General features: G+C 40.0%; 1 pseudogene; it reads right to left on the bottom strand.

Annotated features, from left to right (window-relative positions):
• Positions 1-960: 960 nt before the first annotated feature.
• Positions 961-8,731, bottom strand: LOC134619081 (uncharacterized; annotated as a pseudogene).
• Between the last annotated feature and the right edge of the window lie 984 nt (positions 8,732-9,715).

The raw sequence follows: 9,715 nt of genomic DNA, 5'->3' as shown, positions 1-9,715 counted from the left end.
TCATTTCTCCACACCAGACCCACATCAACAACACCAATAGTAACAACAACAGTATTTTTAACCATAATCTGAGGATAAAATGTCACTTTCCCCTGTCTGCATTAATCCTTTGTCATCACATTTAACATCCAAGGAAACAGAAAACAGAGAGAGGAGGGATTTTTTAAAAACTTTATCCACAGCCTCAGTCCTGTCTTTCTCTTTGTCACATCATCTGTTTCCACGTCTGTTGATCCTCCAAATAATCTTTAGTTGAGCTTAAAGAAGAACAAAGCCTTGTTTGTTTGATCTGAAGCACAGTTTCATATTTTGTTGTGTTTTTATATTAGACAGCACTCTTCTGTTTGTCCCAGCTGAGTGAGATCTACTTCCTGTCTGAAGGCTGCTCCAAATGATTCAATCAGCTCAGAGAAAAGCACAAAACCATAAAATATGGAGAATTTCTGCAGGAACGTTTCCTCTCTGAGGAGCGTCTTCACTTCCACAGGAGCTCATCTTCTTCCACATTTCCCTCAAACTCTGAGCTTCATTTACAGGCTCGTGGCTGAACTTCTGCTGCTCTCATCCTGCTTGACTCATTTTTAATGTTCTCAGCATGAAGGTTGATGGATGAGGAGGAACCTGAGCAGCTGCTGTCATCACAAACTGCCTAAGAACTAAAATACATGAAAAACTTGGGAGTGTTTTAATAAAATATGTTTATTGTACAACATGAAGAATATCAAAGCCTCTGAAAGAAGAAACAATAACAGCAACAAATAAACTCATCCACATCAATACAAAGATGTTTGGATATAATACAATTCTTTTTCTGAGGATCAAGACCCTCTTTATGCGTATACCCGACAGCTACAATGTCAGGTAAAAGAAATGACAAAAGGAAAAATATAGACTTAGACTACTATCTATGAACTGTTACAATAACAAAAAGCAAAATGACATATTTCAAAGGTGATCACATTTTACATTTTAACCTGTCAGTTATAGTAAAATATTCTTGCCGTTTGTCTGCTTACAGTCTTGGACATCATTTCTTAAGCAGTTTTCCAGCTCCTGTTATTTTCCCAAGCATGTATCGCAGTCCTGATCTGGTTCTTTCATCCACCCTGCTTCTCATCTCCTCCAATTTCTGGACCTTCTCTGTGTCTCCTTTCTCAATTATCTTCTCAATTAGAAAGTCCAAGTGGATATAAGTGGACACTGAATCAGCTTTCAGAGCGATCTGCTCCAGTTGGACAAAATGTTTGTAGGATTCATCCAGCCACTGATCAATTTCGGCTGTCAGTTGGTTTTTCTCCCTTTTAAGATTTTCTAAAAGACTTGACATGTTCTCACTTTCTGATTTATTCTTGTCAAACTTTTCCTTCATGTCCTCCATTGTCTTCTGAATTTTTCTGGTCTTGGTTACATATCTTCGTTTTTCTTTCACATGAACTGATACAGGACACTTCTTGGTACAAACAGTGCAGCGGCCATCTTTCATGACCTCACAGTGTTTAGGTTTCCATGTCACTGTGCATTCGGGATAGTGACAGTTCTCCTCACAGACTGTACAGCAGGTAGCTGCTTCATAAAAAACCAACAACCTCATCCCAGCATCAATATCTTCTTTAACTTTGTAGACCTCGTCAACTTCTACAGTGAACTTCTCATTCTTCGTCATCTCTTCTTTATATTTCTTCAGAGCTTCTTGAATCTGTCGGATTTCTGTCTTTTTCAGTTCATCCCGTTCAATTCTTTCTTTCACGTTTTGGATGGAGGCTGTCAGTCTGATTCTTTGTTTCATCACTTTCACAGTTTTCATCATATTTTGAGGTGCAGATTTCTCTAAAAAGGTTGTGAACTCTTTCATTCCTTTCTCTGTTATTTTCCACGCACATTTAAATAAAGACACATAATCCTCTGTTCTCTCTTCCTTCTGTTTGTTATCAAACAGGAAGTGAACGGGCTGATCTTTCTCATTTTTGGCACATTTAATTTTTGCAGCGTCAAGAGCTTTGAGAGCATTTTTAGGTGTTATACCATCTGAGTGTGTGATCAGAGCTATGATGTTTTTCTCCATGTCTTTTCCAAACAGACACATCACTGAGTCGAAGACGTATGTCTGTCGGTCACTCAGTCGATTAATGCTCGCCTTCATCACCAGATCCACTCCATGAACTTCATGAACTCTGTCATCTGATTTAAACAAGTCCATCAATCTGTGGCAGATTATATCATCATGTTCAGTCACTCTGGTGTCTCCATATCCAGGAGTATCGATGATGGTCAGAGAGTAGGGCAAAACCAAATATCTCGTACACGATCACATCTGGTGTCTGACTTTCTGCCTGATTATTCTCCTCCTCATCTACAATCTGAAACCAGACTTCATCCTCCCACTTCACTCCCATGCTGTAGTTGAACAGAGCATTGATCAGAGTAGATTTTCCTGCTCCTGTTTCACCCACAAGTAAGATGGTTTTATTTGGCTTGCTTGCATTTTTTTCACCAACAGTCATTTTTGTCAAAGATCCAAACTCCTCTTTCTTTGGTCTGAACTGATAAACAGCAGGAGATCCTGGCTGGATCTTAATACTTCTGCAGATAATATCCTTGTATTTGGGTGAGATGTTTCTGTATAAAAAAATATGTGATTATTATATTGCAGTAACCATAACAAAGAGAAGCTCAAAATACTAAAATATAACAGAAAAGGTAAATAGTTCTGTACAGATTAAGGTAAATAAAGGTCAATGGTCACTGTAAGATAAAAATGAAGTTTCCATCTGAGTTAGCAAGAAAACAGACACAAACATAAGTTTTCATTTTAGTAATGTTTATCAGTTATTGCTTATTTTTGTTTAATTACATTTTATTTAGTCCATGAGCTAAATAAATTATTAAATTAAACAGCAAATGTTAATATTTTCTTGTGTCTTTTACATGAGATCTATATTTTTTTTTCTTTGTTATTTCCTTGCTTTACAAAAACAAGATGTTTTTGTAAAGCAAGGCTTTTGGGTTTTGTCACACATTTGGTGTGTCCAAATTCATAGCGCGGCCCAGCCAATTCCAGTTTCCAACAATGGCAGCACCTATTTAGTTTTAATAAATTAAAAACATTACTCTTTCTGGGTGACAAAAGAAACTTTTAAGATATTTTAAGATGAGAATGTAGCTGTGTAAACGTAAAATATCTGGTTGATTTATCAAGACCTTACATATTTGCAAAAGTGCTCAAACATTTTCAGAGGCATCTGTTACCCACCAGCTCGATAGCTAGCCGGGGGTTCAAGGCTCAACAGAGCCTGCAAGAGCACCAGACTCCCGGCACATCGTTTTCAAACCCCCTGCGGTCTTTCGCTACTCAGGGTGAACATGATATATAATCACTTAGAAAACTTAAAAACGTTATTGTTTGGCTTTTTTCAGTGTTTTATTTGTTCCTCAGTAAATTGGTTTGGCTAAGATTAAAGTTATAGTTTTTACACAGCTGAATAAATGTCAAACAGAAAACTGATTAAACAGAAGTGTGAGATGGTTGAGAATTTACGCCAGTGTCCTGTTATATTTTAGATAGCAAGGAGCAGACGGCCGAGTTTATTAATGTCACGGCCGGCAGGATCGGCAAGGCGCTGAACAGCATCACTCCACTCCTAGCCCCCCTTCTCTCCTCTTTTTCCTCTCTCTCCCCCTCTCTCCCCTGTTTTGCCGGGGCGGAACTCATGGCGGGTTCACGCCCTTGGTCCACGCCTTCTCGGATTGTGCACACCTGGGCCTCATCAGACCAGCTGGTATTTCAGAAGGAGGAGATCAGCTGTTCAGCGCTGGATTGTTGTGAAGGCTTCTGTCAGTACACACCCAGCTCAAGTTTCCCGTGCCTCTGTCTCTGAGACTTAACGTGTTCCTTTGTTCCTAGATTCCCCGGACCCGTTCCCGTGTTTCCCCGTGTGGTGTGTGGAAGGAGTGACAGGTCGCTAGTGGAGAGGAGAGAGGCTGTTTGGAGCGCGAGTGTGGTTTCCCCGTTTTCCCTGGAGCCCTGGACCCCTGCCCCTCACGTCTTGTATATAGCACTAACCCCGCACTGTCTATACATACACTCGGTGAAGATTTGTAATAAACTATCTCTGTGTGAACGCTACCCAGGAGTCCTGCGAGTGGATCCTCTAAGCAGCTCGTGACAATTAAACTCCACCGAGACAGCTGGTGACGCAGATCTGAAGGCTAGACTGTCCTATTTCACAGCCTCGCACTTCCAACCTTCTTGGTATTCGGAGGACCCGGCCCACGTACACCGCGAAGACCAGGTCCTCCGAAGGATGCGGCCTAGGAATTGGGGCAGAGTCATTGTTCACTATGCTCCTTCATGAAGCCATCAAAATTAAACCTGTTCATTTATACAGAGCTCATAAGCTGTCATATTTTTATTTATTCAAACACAGAAATCTGTTAAAGGGTGAAGACTTTGCAGAAATGACAAAGAAAATTCAGTTGAACACATAAAAGTGATTTTGTTACTCACGTTCTCCCAGTGTGGCCTTGTGCATAGAGCTTTTCATATTGAGGTGGCTGTTCTCGAATCTCTGAATGACATTAAAACAAAATAGATTAACTTTAAACAGCTTCATTAATCTGAGATAAAGATGCCCATCCACCAAATCATCCATCCATCTGTCTATCCATTTTCTTCTGCTTATCTGGGGCTGAGTCACAGGCGCAGCAGCCTAAGAGGAGAAGCCCAAACCTGACTTTTCCCAGCCATTGCTTCCAGCTTATCTGGGAAAACACCAAGGTGTTTTCAGGTTGGCTGAAAAATGTAATCTCTCCAGTGTGTCCTGGGTCTGGTCCCGGGGCCTCGCCCATTGGGACATGACCAAAACACCTCACCCAGGAGACGTCCAAGGCTCCAACATGTTTTCACTCCCAAAGAGTAACATTTTATGCGAGGTGACAAATCGTCAGTATATTATGCCTCAGGAGTGAGAACGGCCTCGTCCAAGAGGCATCCTAGTCATATGCCCAAACCACCTCAACTGACTCCTTTCATGGATGCATGGTTGGATCGATTTGCATTCCAATTTAATTTATACAGTGCCAAATCACAACAACAGTCACCTCAAGGCCTTTTATCTTTTAAGGTAGACCCTACTATAATACAGCAGAGAGGTCTAGCAGCACAAGTACAGAGATGAGACCACTGTCAGAGGACATAAGAAGATTATTTGTAGCCTTCACTAAAGTTGTTTCTGTGCTGTGATGAGCTCTGAAACCTGACTGAAACCCTGACTCTGACTGAAAGAATTTTTGAGAAAGGAAAGGAAGGTTGGAGATTGGCCTATAATTAGCTGGGTCAAGAGACGGCTTTTTAAGTAAAGGTTTAACTACAGCCAGCTTGAAGGCCTGTGGTACATAGCTGATTATTAGAGATAGGTTGATCATATTTAAGATTGAAGCATTAATTAATGATAGGACTTCTTTGAGCAGTCTTGTGGGAATGGGTTATAAAAGACACACTGATGGTTTGGAGGAAGTAATTATTGAAGTTTGGCACAATAATATTTGGAACCTTTACTGAAAATCAGTCAGTAATTCACCAGTATGAAAAGGTTTTATGTAAAGCATTTCACATTTTTGTGTCATGTACTTGTCACATCTCTGGTGTGATCAGAGACATTACACATTGAGATTCAGATAAATGTATTTCAACTGTATGATGTTCAAATGTTGGCCTGTTGTCTGATTTACCAATCTGGCTGTATTAACTAAAATTATATAAAAGTTTATGAAAGCTCTACCATGCTGAAGTCTTATATTTTCACTTGGTACAGTTTTTGGTTTCTCTACCTGTTGTTATCTGTGATGAAGAAAAGTCTGGTGTTAACCCCATGCTGCGTTGTGGATCACAGGACATTTTCAGATAAGTGGATCCAAACTTGACTTGTTGAGAGATTTTGCTTGGCAGGTCACTATACTGCTGTAGGGCTGCAGGAGTTTTTCTGTAAGTTGTCATCAACAACACAAACTGATCAGGGGAATGTGTAAGACAGAGAAAATCATTAGAAACTTTTACTGCACTTTAAATGTGTCATTTACAACATGATCTCTGAACTAAGGTATGGAAGATTCCTGAAAGTCAGTGTTTCCCTCCAAAGAGTTCATCTGAAGAGAAAGTTTATTTTAAAAAAAATCACAGTAAAGGAAGATTTATTAATCCAACCTGCAATTTTAGGAGTCTCTTTCTTACTGAGTCGTATAAGAAGTATCTTATCATCACTGTGAGGATGAAAGACAATCAGTGGACTTTAGCAAAGGTCCACTGTATAGAACCCTCTGTTCTTTTTACACCACCATTAAAGGTAAATATAAGTACATATGTACATATCTATAGAGCACTTGATCACTTTTGTTAACTTTAGAAATATCTTTGCTAGCAGTCTTTCTGCTATGCAAAGTCCGGGCAAGTCCTGAGCACACAGCTACAGTGGCTTGCAAAAGTATTCGGCCCCCTTGAACTTTTCCACATTTTGTCACATTACAGCCACAAACATGAATCAATTTTATTGGAATTCCACGTGAAAGACCAATACAAAGTGGTGTACACGTGAGAAGTGGAACGAAAATCATACATGATTCCAAACATTTTTTACAAATAAATAACTGCAAAGTGGGGTGTGCGTAATTATTCAGCCCCCTGAGTCAATACTTTATTTTTAAGGTCCAAAGGGGGCTGAATAATTACGCACACCCCACTTTGCAGTTATTTATTTATAAAAAAAATTGTTTAGAATCATGTATGATTTTCGTTCCACTTCTCACGTGTACACCACTTTGTATTGGTCTTTCACGTGGAATTCCAATAAAATTGATTCATGTTTGTGGCTGTAATGTGACAAAAATGTGGGAAAGTTCAAGGGGGCCGAATACTTTTGCAAGCCACTGTAAATGTCTGCCATCTATAATCCAGTTTTGAGATCCCTTCCCAGACGCCTTAACACCCACTCACACCCTGGGCCATCTGACCTCAGGAAATCACATGATAGGGTGGGGCCAGGTTTCACAATGAGCTCCACAATGAGGTCCTTTGTCCCTCTTTGGGGGGATACTCCCACTGGGTTTAAATTTGGGACTCTCCACCATTTGACCCTTAGAACTGAAGAAGCTTCTCGGATGAGAGGTGAAATGTCTTCAAGCAACTTAAAGAAGTCAAGATGCTTTTCTTTCCAAGCTCCTTAGACTACGATGACCTGGATGACTGAGAACCTTTACAGACATGCTCCAACACAGTATGTACCACCAGCACATAGAAAAACTGACTGACATCCAGAAATCTTATCAGTGGCTGCACAAAGCTAGACTGAAAGACAGCACAGAGGCACTAATCATGGAACAAGTTCTAAGCACAATTCTAATGAACTGTGCTTAGAGGCTGGAGTCTACCACACCTGACACAACCCCAGGTGCAGGCTGTGTAAAGATGCTTCTGACACAATCCAGCATATAGCAGCAGGGTGCAAGATGCTAGAAGGCAGGGCATACATGCAATGCCATAACCAAGTGGCCAGCATAGTATACATCTGTGCCAAGTATGGCCTGGAAGTCCTAAAGTCAAAATGGGTGGTGGAGAATGACCGAGCTAAGATCCTGTGGGACTTCCAGATACGGACGGACAAAATGGTGGTGGCTAACCAACCGGACACAGTGGTGGTAAACAAACATAAGAAGACGGCCGTAGTGATCGATGTAGCGGTTCCGAATGACAGCAATATCAGGAAGAAGGAACACGAGAAGCTAGAGAAATACCAAGGGCTCAGAGAAGAGCTGAAGAAGATGTGGATGGTGAAGGTAACAGTGGTCCCAGTGGTAATTGGAGCACTAGGGTGTGGTGACTCCCAAGCTAGGCGAGTGGCTCCAGCAGATCCCAGGAACAATATCCGAATCTCTGTCCAGAAGAGCGCAGTCCCAGGAACAAAAAAGCTACTAGGCAGGACCCTCAAGCTCACAGGCCTCTGGTAGGGGCAAGAGGGCTTTTTTAAAAATATATAAATAGATAGATAGATATAGATATATTTAGAGAAAGACCAATAAAGAGAGAGAGAGAGAGAGTGCAAGAGTGCAACAGCTATTTATGAATCCCCTTTGCTTGTTAGAATTTAGATTAAAATAAAGTTTGTAAAATTTTCTTTTTTTTTTCTTGATGAAAGAATTAACTTCTTTAATCAGTTCTTCAGATTTTTTTACACAAGTATCTGTGCTAAGTTAAGAATGTCTGTCTTACTGCTGCCTCTGCCTGTCTTCTAAGAAACACGATGCTTTCGCATAACCACAGGATGTTTGCTGCTGCCTGTGTTCTGCCTCTCTGCTGCAGTTAACTCATGTGACAGTTTCTTTCACTTCCTGTATTCACTGAGCTGCCACCAAGGTTTTGATTTTTAATTCATCTTTTTAAAGATAATTTAACACATTTCTAAATTGTTTTCTTAATTTATTTGGTGTGTTTAGCATACCCGTTGAACTGAGGCCTCCACCGTCTCCACTTAGTGCTGTTTATCTATAACCTCCCCGATCTCCTCCCATGCTCAGCTAAACATATCCTTTCTCCTTCTATCCTGCGTGCCTTTCCTGCCTCTCTCTTCTACCTAAACAGTTTGATATCATAAGCTGATTCTCACCTGTTGATTTGCAGAAGCCAAAAATTAGGCTGAGTAGCTTTGAGGCTTCACTCTTGTCTGCAGCTGCAGCTCAGACTTCCTTATTCAGTCCCACCCTTAACTGTTTTCAGTCATCACATGGTCTCAGTGACTCCTTTTTTGTAAACTATGAACCACTCAGATATCAGAAGTAAGCATTTGGGAGCGGTGTGAAACCAACAGAACGTGTTGCTGTATTAAAGGGAGAATAATTTCCTGGAGTCAGGTGAGTTGAGGAGAACACTGTATTATCACATAGACAATAATACTGTAACATAGACACAACAACTACAGCCAGCAAAACAATTTACAACCTAAATGATCTGACACAGATAATCCATGTTAAATGTCTCCACACAGGTATGGTGTCAGTGTCCTAAAATCTCAAGTCAAGAGTCAGAAGTTTAAGTCCAGTCCAGCTCACTTCTTCTTGGAGAAGAAGAAGAAGAAAGGGATGGTCCTACCATACCGTGGATCTTCAAAAGAGCAAAAGATGATCTTTGTAGCAGATGAATTTTAGAGGTCTGGGACGGCTCGCCATCTCTTTGTGGAGCAGAGTTTGCAACATCATAAGTCCATTAATAACCACCAATGGAGTGGAAGAAAAATAACCCAGTCTTTATGACAATAAAAGCCCTTATTGTATACAGCTTTGGAATTCAACTCTCACATACTTGTGTATCAAGTATGTTTATGTTTAACATACAAATGTGGCCATATTTCTCTTTATGTAAATTGCTAACATACCATTAAACTGATACAATAGTACAAGTCTGCATTGAAAAACACCTAACAGATGTCTTTTTTTTTTTTTTTATTGTAGTTGTTGTTCTTCAAAATGAAAGAAATGGTATGTTTTAACCATGGCTTACAAATTCTGATCATCTTTAACCAGTAAGTTATCAAATTTTGGAACTCAATTTACAATAAGTTTAAATCAGCATTTATCATGAAAATACATTTTTAAAATACAAAACCATATTTGCATCTTTGAATTAAGCTCTGAAACAATTTTTTTAACAACTTGTATAATACTCTTTATACAG

The sequence above is a fragment of the Pelmatolapia mariae genome, linkage group LG20 (genome assembly GCF_036321145.2).
Source record: "Pelmatolapia mariae isolate MD_Pm_ZW linkage group LG20, Pm_UMD_F_2, whole genome shotgun sequence".
In the NCBI taxonomy this organism is placed as follows: domain Eukaryota; kingdom Metazoa; phylum Chordata; class Actinopteri; order Cichliformes; family Cichlidae; genus Pelmatolapia; species Pelmatolapia mariae.
This window is presented reverse-complemented; position numbering and strand designations above follow the sequence as displayed.